This window comes from Lynx rufus, unplaced genomic scaffold (genome assembly GCF_022079265.1).
Source record: "Lynx rufus isolate CCGP_SWC_20201006 ecotype Redwood Valley unplaced genomic scaffold, mLynRuf1.p SCAF_17, whole genome shotgun sequence".
Classification (NCBI taxonomy): domain Eukaryota; kingdom Metazoa; phylum Chordata; class Mammalia; order Carnivora; family Felidae; genus Lynx; species Lynx rufus.
The window spans coordinates 40,188,050-40,201,584 of NW_025814831.1; positions in this window are offsets into that span (position 1 = coordinate 40,188,050).

Below are 13,535 nucleotides of genomic sequence, written 5' to 3' on the forward strand. Positions count from 1 at the left end.
CTCATCCAGCTGTCCTGAATCTGATGTAGAGCCTCTACCACTACCTCCTATACTTGCAACACTCAGGAATTCCTAGTTTGCTCCACTGCTGACATCTTTTCTCCTGAAACTTAATTCAAATTCATCCCACAACAATTTAAGTCCATTTTGTACTCCATTCATAGTTCACTGTTTGAAAAAATGGTCAAAATCGTCCCCTTCCTTGTATCTGTGACCCTTTGCAATGTGGCTTTCCACTTCCTCCCATCAAAGGATAGTATCTATCTTCCTGCCCTTTGAATGTGGACTGACCATGTGACCTGCTTTGACCAGTAAATCACAGCAGAGATGACGCTGTGCCATTTCCAAGCCTAGCCCTTAAGAAGTTTGGTGAGTTTCTGTTCTCTCCCTTAGAATTCTCTCCAGCTACCATGTGAACAAGATTAAGCTATGTGAAAGACCACATAGCCAAATCAACTTTGTTGCCCCTGTTGGCTTTAGCTGACCATCAGTTATATCTCAGAAGCAGAACTCCTTAGCTGACCTGTGGCTGACCATGGATGCATTAAAGAACTCAGCAAAGACCAGAAGAGTGTACAGTTGATCACCCTAACCTGCTGATTTGCAGAGTCATGAGTTAAATAAATTGTTGCTGTTTTAAGCCACTAAGTTTTCCACAAAACTTAAATAGTTAACTACACACCGTCCAAAATGTTCAGATGTTTAAAGAGTGTAAGGAACTTCTAGTCAATCCATATGACTCCACAAATTTATGCATTTATATAATTTTGGTGCCCTAAACTCATAGTAATAAGAGATAGAATAGGAAATAAAAACTGGATAGCTGGCTCATGGACAAACATCTCAACAAACCAGAAACATATAGTGCTGAGAAATAGGAATGAAAGCAAGGGGAGGTCACTGGGGAGTTTGGTCTCTGCAAAGTAAAGGGAATTTCACTTAAGGCAGGGGACAAAAGCCAGTTTACTGCTTGAAGCCGGGGGTTGGTGGGAGGTAGATAACACCCCCCAGTGTCGACAGCGCATGAAAGGAGGCTTAAAAATAACTGTCTAGTATGGGGTGTCTGGGTAGCTCAGGTCACGATCTCACAGTTCGTGGGTTCAAGCCCCACATTGGGCTCTGTGCTGACAGCTCAGAGCTGAGAGCCTGTTTAGGATTCTGTATCCCCCTCCCCCCACCCACCCCCAGCTCCTCTTCCACTCATGTTCTGTCTCTCTCTCTCTCGCTCTCTCTCTCTCTCTCAAAAACAAAAAACACTAAAAAAAAATAATAATTGCCAAGTATTACCATCCAATCAGGCATTCTCCCCCTGCTTCATCTACTGACTGCTGAAACTAGAGTTCAGTTCTCAGTCCTCATTTTACTAAGAGACTTGATCGTCTCAAATTTTCCTCTTTTCTGTGTGAGGATACAACACTTCCCTGGTTTCCCTTCTACTTCATTGGCCACTTTACTTGGTTTTGTTGTTAATGGTTCCCCCTCTTCTTCCCAAACTTTTAATGTTGGATAATGCTTAGATTCAGTCATTGGTCCTGTTCTGGATACATCGTCACTCCTTTGATGATCTCATCCGTGTTCATGGCCTTAAATATAATCTAGATCCTGACCACTTCCAATTTAAATTTCTAGCTCAGATCTCTCTTAAAACTCCAGGCCTATATATCCAAAAGCCTACTTAATATCTTCATTGGATGTCTAACAGAAATCTCAAATTCAAATGAACTCCTGATTTTCCCCTGCCCTAATATCTCTGCTCTACCCTTAATCTACCTGACCTCAGGTAATAGCAACTCTGTCCTTCCGTTCCTGAGGCCCAAAATCTTGATATAACCATTCTCTCATATCTCTCAACAAACATCCCAGGAAATAGTGTTAAATCTACCTTCAATATTTATCTAAAATTTGACCATTTCTTATTTGGAATCATGGCTTTTGGCAAACTGTGAGCCTGGGAAAGTGAGAGGGCCTAGACACAATCTATGAATGGAAAATGAGTAAATGTTGGCTAAGTGCCTAGATGTATAGTATCTCCAATTTCACCAAAAGATAGAAGCTTCACCTGTTTCTAAGCTCAGGTGAGGCAACTGCAAAAGTATTTGGGGGAGGTGGGAAAATAAAAAAGTTAAAACCTTCCCAAATAAGATTTGGAAAGCCTGTAGACCAAAATTATAAATTCTACCAAAAAAAAAGTCTAAAGTTAATGAAGTCAACAAATTACTTATCCTGAGTAAAATTATTTTATAGAATAGCCTGAAAATATTTTTTAAATGAGTATGTTTTAGAGTATTCAAAGAAATAAAATGAAGGACCAGCTTCCATTTTTTAAAAAAGAGCATGTTATGAAAAACTAATAGGCATAAATAAAATAAATCATGTAAATATGAAAAATAAGCTATTTGAGGGGTGCGTGGGTGCCTCAGCTTGTTGGACATCTGACTCTTGATTTCAGCTCAGGTCATGATCTCATGGTTCATGGCATCGAGCCACACCTTGGGCTCTGAGCTGACAGCGCAGAGCCTGCTTGGGATTTTCCGTCTCCTTCTCTCTGCCCCTCCCCCTCTCTCCAACTCTCCCTCAAAATAAATAAAGAAACATTAAAAAAAAAAAAGAAAAAAGAAGCTATTTGAAATATTTGAACTAAAAATGTTAGTAATTTGAATTAAAAATTCAGTTGATAGGATAAGCTCTAGCCTGAACACAAATACATAGAGAATTAAAGAATTGCAAAATCATACTAAGGGATTTACCTGTACACAGCCAAAGATAGAAAAGATATGAAAAAAGACAAGGACCATAGTTTGAATAGCTACAACACATGGCAAATAGGAGTTCTCAAGAAGGAAAGCAATCCTTGGAGATGTAAATAGCAGAGGCTTTTCCATGATTGAAAAAAAGAGAAGAGTCCTCACACGAAAGGAGCTCTCTGAGTGCTAAGATGAATAAAGAAAACTCATGCTTACAATGCTTACCAGACACATTGAATTAAGAATGCAGAGTGCTAACATTAAAGAGAAGAGGTTTGGGGAGCCTGGGTGGCTCAGTTGGTTAAGCATCCAACTTCAGCTCAGGTCACGATGTCATGGTTTATGAGTTTGAGCCCTGCATTGGGCTCTGTGCTGACAGCTCAGAACCTGGAGTGTGCTTTGGATTCTGTGTCTTCCTCTCTCTCTCTGCCCCTTCCCCACTCACACTCTGTCTCTCTATCTCTCAAAAATAAATAAACATTAATAAAAAAAAAGAAATCAGAAATTTCTGGAGAGGAAATATATTCTCTATAAAGGAGTAACAACTGCATTAACAGTAGATTTTTTACCAATAACAACACAAAAACTCCACTGAAAGAAATATTAAAGGATGTTATTCACTAAGAAGAAAAGTGAACCCAAGGCATGGAATATAAGAAATAATAATAAGACAGAAATTGATAACATTTATCAGTGAGTTTAATTAATTATTGACCATGAGGGCATGCATATTAACCATAACCATACGTTTGGATTTTAAAAAGGGTATAATTCAAGCTCAATGCAGCAATAGTAAGATAGGGGGAAAGGAATACCATGTTTAATCTCTCTTAGGCCTATGCCATAGTAAAAAGAAAAAAAAAAGGATAGAAATAATGAATAACTTTAGCTTTTGTTTAAAAAGTTTATGGTTAGGGTAGCCTGTGTGGTTCAGTTGGTTGAGCATCTGACTCTTGATTTTGGCTCAGGTCATGATCCCAGGGTTGTGGGATCGAGCCCTATGTTGGGCTCTGTGCTGAGCATGGAGCCTGCTTGGGATTCTCTCTCTCTCTCCCTCTGCCCCTCTCCCCTGTTTGCATGTGCTCTCTTTCTAAGAATACAAAAAATAAAAAAGAATAAGTTTATGGTTATAAATATGTATTTTTTAAAAATTAAAGGGAACCACTGTAATCAATAAATAAATTTGTATCTAAACATTCTAAGTATATGAAAACCATTAATACAGTAGAAGGCAGAAAAGGAGAAGTTTACAAAGCAAAAAAAAAATTATGGCAAGGTGAAAACCCAAAATAAGAAGGCAGTTCAAACATACCACAAAAAATATAAAGGGATCACATTTATCTAGTAAAAATGGTTATCAGAGTGGATTTTTTAAAAATCCAGCTGTATTCCTCTTTTAAGAGACATAAGTAAAACAAAACCAAAAGAGAAATTTTGAATAAAAAAGAATAAAAAAGAGGTACCATGTAATAATAATAAAAAGAAACCCAGTACAGTAATATTTTATTGGACAAAATAGATTTTAAGGTAAAGGCTCTATATAATATCAGATGAAATAATCCACCAAGATGTAGCATTCATGATCTATCCGCATCTAACAGCATAACTCTGAAAAATACAAAGCCAAGGCTGAAAGAAATAAAAGGAGGCATCAACAAATCTATAATCATAGTGTAGATTACCGAGATCAAGGAAAATGAAAACTTAGCAAGAATTTAAGAGGTTTGAACAACAAATCTACTAGATATGTAGGAAAAAGTCCTTATATTCAACATTAGACCTAAATACATATTTACATAATCTTATCTCCTATTCAAGTCACAAAGGATAGCTCAACAAATGTACAAGGATATTATAGAGACCATATTCTCTGACTATAATGCAATTAAATTTGAAATCAGCAATGAAAAGTAATAAAAACAATAATGACACATGTCTATAAACTAGCAAAGCAACCTACTAAATAACTCATGAGTTAAAAAGGAATTCACAATGGAAATGATAAAATATTTAGAAGTAAATGACAATGAAAGTACCTCACCTGTGGAAGCTGGTCCAAAAAAAAAAAAAAATGCTGTTAATGGTATTTTGGGGACAACTGGCAAAATTTGAATAAGGTCTATATATTAGATAATAGCATTATATTAAATTTTCTGATTTTGATAATTATACTGTGGTGTGAGTGTCTTTGTTCTTAAGAAATATTCACTGGGGCACCTGGGTGGCTCAGTTGGTAAAGCGTCTGACTTCAGCTCTGGTCATGATCTCACGGTTTGTGGGTTCGAGCCCTGAATCGGACTCTGTGCTGACAGCTCGGAGCCTGGAACCTGCTTTGGATTCAGTGTCTCCCTCTCTCTTTGCCCCTCCCCAGCTCTCACTCTGTCTCTCTCTGTCTCAAGAATAAATAAAACATCAAAAAAAATTTTTAAAGAAATATTCATTAAAATATTTAGGGATAAAGGCATATGAAACATTCTCAAATTGATCAGATGATGATGATGATGGTGATACCTAGAGAGAAATAACAAAAATGGTATACGGGAGTGAAGGGCAAACAATATTCTTTTACACTATTTTTAATAATTTTTTGTGTAAGTTGGAAGCTTGAACTTCAAAATAAAAAGTTTAAAAAAGAAAAAAAAAAACTAATGCAGTCAGAGTTAAAGTTAAATAGTTAGTAGTTAAACTATTTAAAACTCCAAATAGTTCTGTCTTTTAAGAAGGATAGTGATTTGCCAGAATGAATTTCCCTTCTGAAGATTCTCAGTTTCACTGATTGGATAAAACAAAAACCTGTTATGTGAGAAAACAGCATGTTCTGCAAATGAGCAAAGTAGCCCACAATGTCTGTTGTGTATGGAACAGCATCTCAGGGTTGTTGGCACCATTTGTTAGGAATTGCCTTGGGGATAAACACAGACTAGTGACTAAACAGTGATGTCACACAATTGTTTTAAATAAATGAACCAAAAACGCCATTTGTGCCACATTCCAACTAGGTCATAAAACTTTATTTAAGAAGTTTTGACCCTAGGATTTCTCGAAGCCATTCACAATACTTTGTTTTGACTCCTCTCTCCAAGGGTCATGATTCAAAACAGTGCAACCCAATCTCCTTTAAAATGTTGCCTGTGAAATCTGGCTCTTAACTTCAGAAGAGCGCTAAAGTGTCAACACGTGGCTGAGAGATTGCTTCCAGACGCTCAACACTGTGTAGAAAGATCCAATGGTGGAGGATAAAAGCAGGAATATGGTGCAATGCTGTGCGATCACCAAGGAGTAAACGTGAGTGTGGAGGAAGGAGGAGAGAGAAGTGAGAACAGAGAAAAGATGGATGAGCAACGTGTGGTTTTGAGACGAGCTCTAAGGATAGGTTTGGGAAAATCTACCAGCCCCTACACGTCCACAAGGTCACTCAGTTGCCAGGTAAACCTTTTTGGTGAATAAGGAGAAAGTCCTAGACTGAGGGTTTTGGGAAGGTTGCATGGTGGAGAATCATTGCTAGAGATGATAGAGAAGAATATAGATGCCAGATGTGTGATGACACTGTTTTCTCAGTCAGTAGATTACGGTGGGCTTGATGGGCCAGGCCATGCGGATTGTTTGGGGACCTTACGCATTTTTGCAGCAGACTTACTTTGTAGTTCTCCTTTGGGACACCTCTCTCCTTGCCCCATCAGACCCACAGTCTTGGGCCTGCATTATTTCGCAAAGTCATAGCAACTCTTGGGTCAATGGCGCTCACAGCATATTGGCAGCCAGGAGGAGACTAGGAAATTATGCCACTTCTACAAGACAGCGCAGTTTAGGTTTTCAATGAATTCTTTACCTCTTTATTTTATGTCAAAATCTGTCTATTTTAATTAAAATTACTCCAGAAAATAGAGTGTGGAACCAACCCTAGAAGTGCACATTTTACTTCTAGCAAGTATAGAGGGTCAGGAACTACCTGAAACTTGCAAGCTGTGCCTAAGTATCATCATCTCATGGGAGATGGCTATGCTTCTGAGGGCTCCAGCCCTGGTCTCTATTTCACCTGACCAGATTCCTGTCACAGCTGTTTCCCACAGAAAACCTTTCTAGCCTGGATGGGTCAAGCGGAGAATTCCTAATCTACCAGGTAAGTGTGAATACCTTTTTTCTAAACTTTCCTTCCTGACAGCTATTAGCTGTGAAGGGAAAGATAAGAAAAAATCTGACTATATGAAAATAAACATTTCATAGGAGCAATCAGTGAAGGTTCTGGTGGAATTTGGGGGCCATAGAAAATAGCGCTGGAAGACAGCAATGTTCAAACTCTCCCTATTACCCCACATTTTATAAAGATGCCTCAAGTGCCAAATCATCACTGACATCATCACCACCACCATCATCATCATCATCATCTTCATTAAGTCCATCTCTACTCCTCCTGCCCATAAAGGGTTTCAATGGACGCTATTTGAAAACCTCCAACTTAAGAAAATGAGGCCCAGAGAAATTGAGAGCCATACTCCACACATGCCAGCTAAATGGTGACAGTATTGGCACACAGCCCCTTTGCCCACAGAAACATTTACTCATTGTCTGGAAGTTACTGCATCATAAAAAAAAAAAAATAGATGGCAGAAACTCCAGTAATTTCCAGCGTAAGAAAGACACTGTCGGAGTCAGAACACACAAAAATGTGTCTTCAAGCCCTCCAAATATGGGCAGCCAGGCTAAAACTCTTTGCAGCATTTATATTATTAACAAGCAGCAGACTATGTCTCCAGGAATTTGTATGACATCTCCTCCACCCCAACATGAGGTCCAGGCTATGGAGTCAGTGTAAGAAAGCAAACAAAACAGAGATGCAGGGTATGTGTATTCTTAGGAACTCTTGGATGCGTCCCACAATAGTGCTAGCCTTCTCCACTCTGGCCAGGACTTAAATTAGGCGTGCCATCACATCGTTTGGCAAGGATTTTGTTCCTGTTTTTTTTCCCAGGGAGAATAGGGAGAAAGGATAGGAAACACGACTTCACATAATAGCATGGCTATATTTATGTACTATTTTAAAACTTTGCACAGTTCACCCACATACTGCAAATTAAGTAAGTTTCACAGTAATTCTTTTTTTTTTTTTCAACGTTTTTTATTTATTTTTGGGACAGAGAGAGACAGAGCATGAACGGGGGAGGGGCAGAGAGAGAGGGAGACACAGAATCGGAAACAGGCTCCAGGCTCTGAGCCATCAGCCCAGAGCCCGACGCGGGGCTCGAACTCCCGGACCGCGAGATCGTGACCTGGCTGAAGTCGGACGCTTAACCGACTGCGCCACCCAGGCGCCCCATTTTCACAGTAATTCTATGAGAGCGAAAGAGCTGCATTTTCCTTATTCCGCAAACAAGGAAAAGAAGGAGAGGGCAGTCATGTGGTTCGCCCAAGGCCACTCCATCGGTTGGTGACAGATGGGATGGGATGATCAGTCAGTGACTGAAGGAGAAACACTCCATTTTATTTTCCAGCAGACTCTAGACTGGATTCGGGCTCTGTCCTTCAGTGAACAGGTTGTAGGCTCAAACAGAGGGACTGTTCTAATTTGAGGAAACGGAACAGAGAAGAAATTTCAGTGGCGCATGGATCAGAAGGGGGAAAAAAAAACAACCATAGACAGATGACAGATATCACAGGATTCCCTCTGAACTGTGTGTTCTTCAAAATTGTTTTTTAGATCACTTATATTCAAATATAGACTTACCTTTGGTGAATAAGTAAGTTGTGGCACCACAGACTTGCGTACCCTTTGCTGGTCAAAACTACCCTTCCCCACAGAGTTTTAAATCAGTTTAACTGACCCCTGAAATAAGGCTGAAAAAACTTTTTAAATGAAGAGTGAACTTTGAAAGCAAAGATCTCTGGTAATGCCAAAGCAAGTCCCAGGAGTGAGAGGGCTAATTTGGCAGCTGTCAGGACAGATCAGTTCATGGAGTGAGAAATGGGTTGAAGGGAGGAGGCTGTCTACAAGGACAAAGCTGGGCATGTAGGTCCAATTTTTCAAGCTGCTTCTCTTCCTGAGGGAGCCACCCATAAACCCCCACATGCCTTGCCACCTCATCTGATAGAAGTAGAATGCTACCTCTGGCACAGAGTCATTTCTAATTTCAATGGCATTACTGGGGCCTGAAACATCCATGGTCAGAAGTCCTGAAATAACATAGGTTTTTCAGCGGCTTGTCTGAGCACTCCTGGAATTCCTTTAAAATGCAGCAGGATGAGTAACTCTGGGCTCATTTCTGCAGAGAGGGCTGGGGAAAGGCCCAGATGCACAATGCCAACAGTGCAAAATTTGTAAAGCAAATCTAGTTAACAAGCTGTTACTTTTCAGACCAAAACCTGTTGAGAATTAAGACGTCTTTCCGGAAACCCAGGGATTATTATTCATTTGCCTGTTTCACCTGTGCCAGTAGCTTCAGGAAATAGCAAGGTGGGACAGCCCACAAGAAAGCTAGCATCAACCACAAAGGATGTTCATGGCTCAGGCAGAACCAAACTTGGTTAAAAAGGCTTTTCAACTCAGGAATCGCTTCCCACTCCAAGAGAGTTTCTGATCATCCCAGAAGGTGATCTTGGGAACTTCAGCACCTTTGAATAAATATGAATACCAAAGAACAAATCCAAATGTTCTTGGGAAGACAAGTTATTTCTTTTTCTTTCTCAGGGGCCAGTGTTAAAAGCCCCTGACAACATTCCTGGGGAGCACATGTGCCTCTTGTTCAGGGAACTGGAGCATTGGACCAGGGGACAGGGAACCATTGGATCAGGGAACAGGGAACATTGACCTTGGGCTAATCATTTAATTTGGGATTGGTAATTCATAGTCAAAGCCATGATTACTGTGATCTAACAGAAGTAAGCCTGCCCAGGCATGGGGACCCAAGGGTTATAATTTTAAGGATTTATTCTTTGGGAGTGGAGGCAAAATGATGATGGAAATAGAGCAGCCCAGATTTGAATGCCTTATCCGTGAGTTTTATTAGGGCTCCTACGCCTTTCAACAAGCCTTGAGGGCTTTCTAGTGGGTCTGGGGAGGCATAACCCTTGTTAGCTCACAGGTATAGAGGCAGGACTTGGGTGGTTCATCAGCCCACACAAGGGATGCTTGGAAGACATCGAGAAATGATATTTTTGCTCACCGTTGTCTCACCAGAGCAATCTTCTGGAAAACTTAATGTTCTTATCCCCTATTCAAAATGGCTTTCCATTATTCTAAAATAAAAGCCAAACTCCTCAATACTGATTACACATCCCCGTGTGATCCAGTCCCTCCCTACCTCTCCAGACCCTTGCTTTCCTCCTTCCCTTTAATCCAGCCTCAAGGACTAGATTTCGTTTCCTCCAATAACCAAGCTCTTTCTATCTAGAGCACTCACTTACCCTTCTTTACGTTTTAATATCTACTTTTCTTTCAGTGTGCAGCTCAAATATCACTTCTTCTGAGAAGCCCTCCTTGAATCTTCCGGTATTAGATCAGATAAAACCTCTCATACTGCTCTTGTAGAGCATCCTATTCCTTTCTTTTAGGACCTTTATCACAGTTGATAATTATATACTTACTTGTTTACTTAGTGGATTAATTCCAGACTTTCCCACTAGATGATAAGCAGTATCTACTTGCCATTGTATTTCTAATGCCTACCAAACTGGCACAGAGCAGACACAAGATCCAATGATCTCACTAGGATGAAGGTGATGTGAATGGAAGATGGCAACCTTACTCTAGAAATCCAGAACACTGCTATGATCCACACCTGCAGGCCTTACTGGGCAATGGAGCACCTATGAATAAAACAAATTCATTCTTTTCTGTTGTTTTGGCTGTTGGCAACACTGGGGGAATTTGAGAAGAGCTGAAATCCCAAACTTCCTTGTTGACTTTCTTTAGACATAAACCCAGCTGGAACACATTCTACCACCTGCCCTGTCTCTGGGGGAGCACACAGGGCAAAGTGAGGGAGTCTGTGTGGAGGCACTCTGGCCTGACTGTGGGATCCAATATAGCACATACTTTAAAATATGCTGACATGGAGTTATAGCTCTTCAAAGCACTGGAGGCAAAACCCCTTGTTTTTAAAACAAAGCATTCATACAGAGCCAAGAATGTCCCTGAGTCAACAGTCCTAACCCTTTCTCAGTCTGCTTATGAGGCCCTGGGTCTCAGATGGATGAACCAAGGACCTGCCACTTAGAGACTACTGTCTGCTAACCCCAAGTGACATTGGTCGAGCCTAGACTGTGTATAGTAGGAGCCTGGGAGATAACAGGAGATGAAGAACATAGAAGGCTGCTGATGTAGCTGTGTAGACAGCTAAGAACAGAACAATTAGAGAATAATTCCAAGATTACACAAAAGTAAAAGTGTGATGGGATGGTACAGACCCTCCTCCTGAGCGAATTTCCTTTGCTTTAAGGATGAGATCCCTACGAATGAGGTCATTCAGGAAGTCTTCTTGGAGGAGGTCAGTTTGAGCTTTAAGGGAAAAAAATGGATTGGCAAAGAGAGCAGAACTGGACCTACAGTAACCATGCTGCCTGGGGCTGAGAGTCTGTGTGAGTGCTGTCATCACATGGGATGCCTCTCCTCAACCATTTGGAGAAAAAGTAAATCCCTTTGTAACATCTAGGCGATGTGGGTGAAGATTTGTCCTGCTTTTCAAGTTAGGATATTATGTAGTCCCAGTGGCTCTCTGATTCTCTCATGAATCCAGGATTCCAGGTAACACTCACTTTGTTTCACCAGCTGAATCAGGCCCCCACTCCTAGAAGAACTGAAAACTATCTTATAACTTGGACTGAGCACTTTTGCTTCCTGTTTGTTATCTTTCCTGTTGTCTGAATCATTCTCCAAGGAAACACTGAAGTCCTCCTGAATTTTAATCAGCTGTGTCCACTTAGCTTCTGTTCACCTAGGCAAAGGGGCAAGAATAAAGGCACAAGGCATACCGCAACAGCAATTACTTTCCACGAGGAGTCAGAGATTGGAAGTGAAGCTAAAAGCATCTCTTTTAAGGCAAGCCATTTCCCCCAGGGAGTTTGCAGCTTGGAGCAAAGGCAGGACAATAAAAGATCAAGGATGTCTTTCTAAGGCTGCAAACAGAGCAGCTGACACATTCAAGTTGGTCTGCTTTTGACCTCTTTAAATGCCAGGACAGCAGCAAAGTGCCCACATCACATCTGTTATAAGCTGGCCACCCATCTTTTTTATTTTAAACCACAAACTCTGAGTGTTTGTAGAGAAAGGCAGGGAAGGACAGCCTGGGAGATCAGGCCCCTGTTTCAGCTGGTGTCACTCAAGCCTGTCTTCCCCAGAGTAGTTTTCTGTACTTCTGTCTTTCCCCTGTCTGTCCCACTCTGGAAGTCTGTCCCTCTCCCTGCTCTTACCTCTAGTGGTTTCGGCACCTTCATTTTCAAATGCTAATGAAAATCGTGCTAGGCTGTGCAAATGAACAACTCCAGGGTAATCTTTCTCCCATTGTCTCTCCTGTAGTTGGTAGTTAGACCTTGGAACTGATTCCAGCAGCACTGAGGTCAGAGCTACTGCTAAAGCTAAATCCCAGTTCGACTTTGTTTAGGAGGTGGTCCTTTGTCATTTTCATCTCCAGATAGAACCTCTGGAAACCTCTGTTTTCCCAGAGGTAAAATAATAAAAAAAGAAGCAGCCCAAGGTGAGTGCACACAGGTGGATGAGGTCTCTTGTTGAGGGCAGAAGGTGTCTGTGAGTGCTGGGTCCTCCTTGTGAGCACGGTCATCGTGTCCTGCAAACAGAGCTTAGTGAAGTTACATCCACCTGTTGTGGTTTTCCCAAGAGGGAGAAAGAAATGACTGGGACTCTACTAACGACCATTAGCAGCACACTTTGGGTTGGGTCTCTCAAACTTTAACAGGCATACAGATCCTCCTGACTTTAAAATGCAGATCTCCTTTCAGTCTGGTCTCAGACAGAGCCTGCATTTCTACCAGGCACCTTGGTGATGTTGAGGCCGCTGATCCCATGCACATTTTGAGTAGCGAGGGGTTGGGTTTTTGTTTACTGCCTTCCTACCCTCAGCTGGACTATGTCATTTTATCAAAACAATATAGTAGGAGTGATACCCAATTATTAGCCTCCTGAATCATCCATTGTTAGAGCTATTTCTTGCAGCTACATTAAAAAAGCCCCTCCCGGTAGTTCCCCATTGCACAAGAAGCCCATTTGTAACAAGACACTTCAGGCAAGCAAGCCACTATGCAAAACATTTTTGGCTCTTTCTGCTGCCTGACAGGTGGCTGCTGGTTGATGTTGGAATAGGAAGTTTTATATGATAGCGTTGCCGGTGCTGATTCTGAAGGGGGTGAGGAGTACTTTGCTGTGGCAGCTTTAGCTCCCACTCAATGCCCGCTCCCACCCCCCCCCCCCCAGGCTTATGGGAAAGATGAGGTGGAAGCTGGGAGAGAAGCATCGGGCCATGCTCTGCAGACTGGGGGATATTATTTTTCACTTTCTCTGCTACAGGGCTTCCCACGCCTTTTATAAATATTTATAGGACAATTTCCTTCTTGAGAGTGCCCAAGAGTGGGGGATGGTGAGGAGGATGGTTGAACTGGGAAAGTAGGGAAAAGGTGGTGCTCACATGTATGAAGATTAGAAGGTGGCAGAAAGCTCCAGAGGGCTCATTCCAGGCCAGTCCCATCACTTGCAAGAAGAGGAGTTGGACTAGACTAGAGATATTAAGTCTGGGGGCAGGGGTTTAAATTAGCAACTCCAGTCCATAGATTTCAACTAATTCTCAG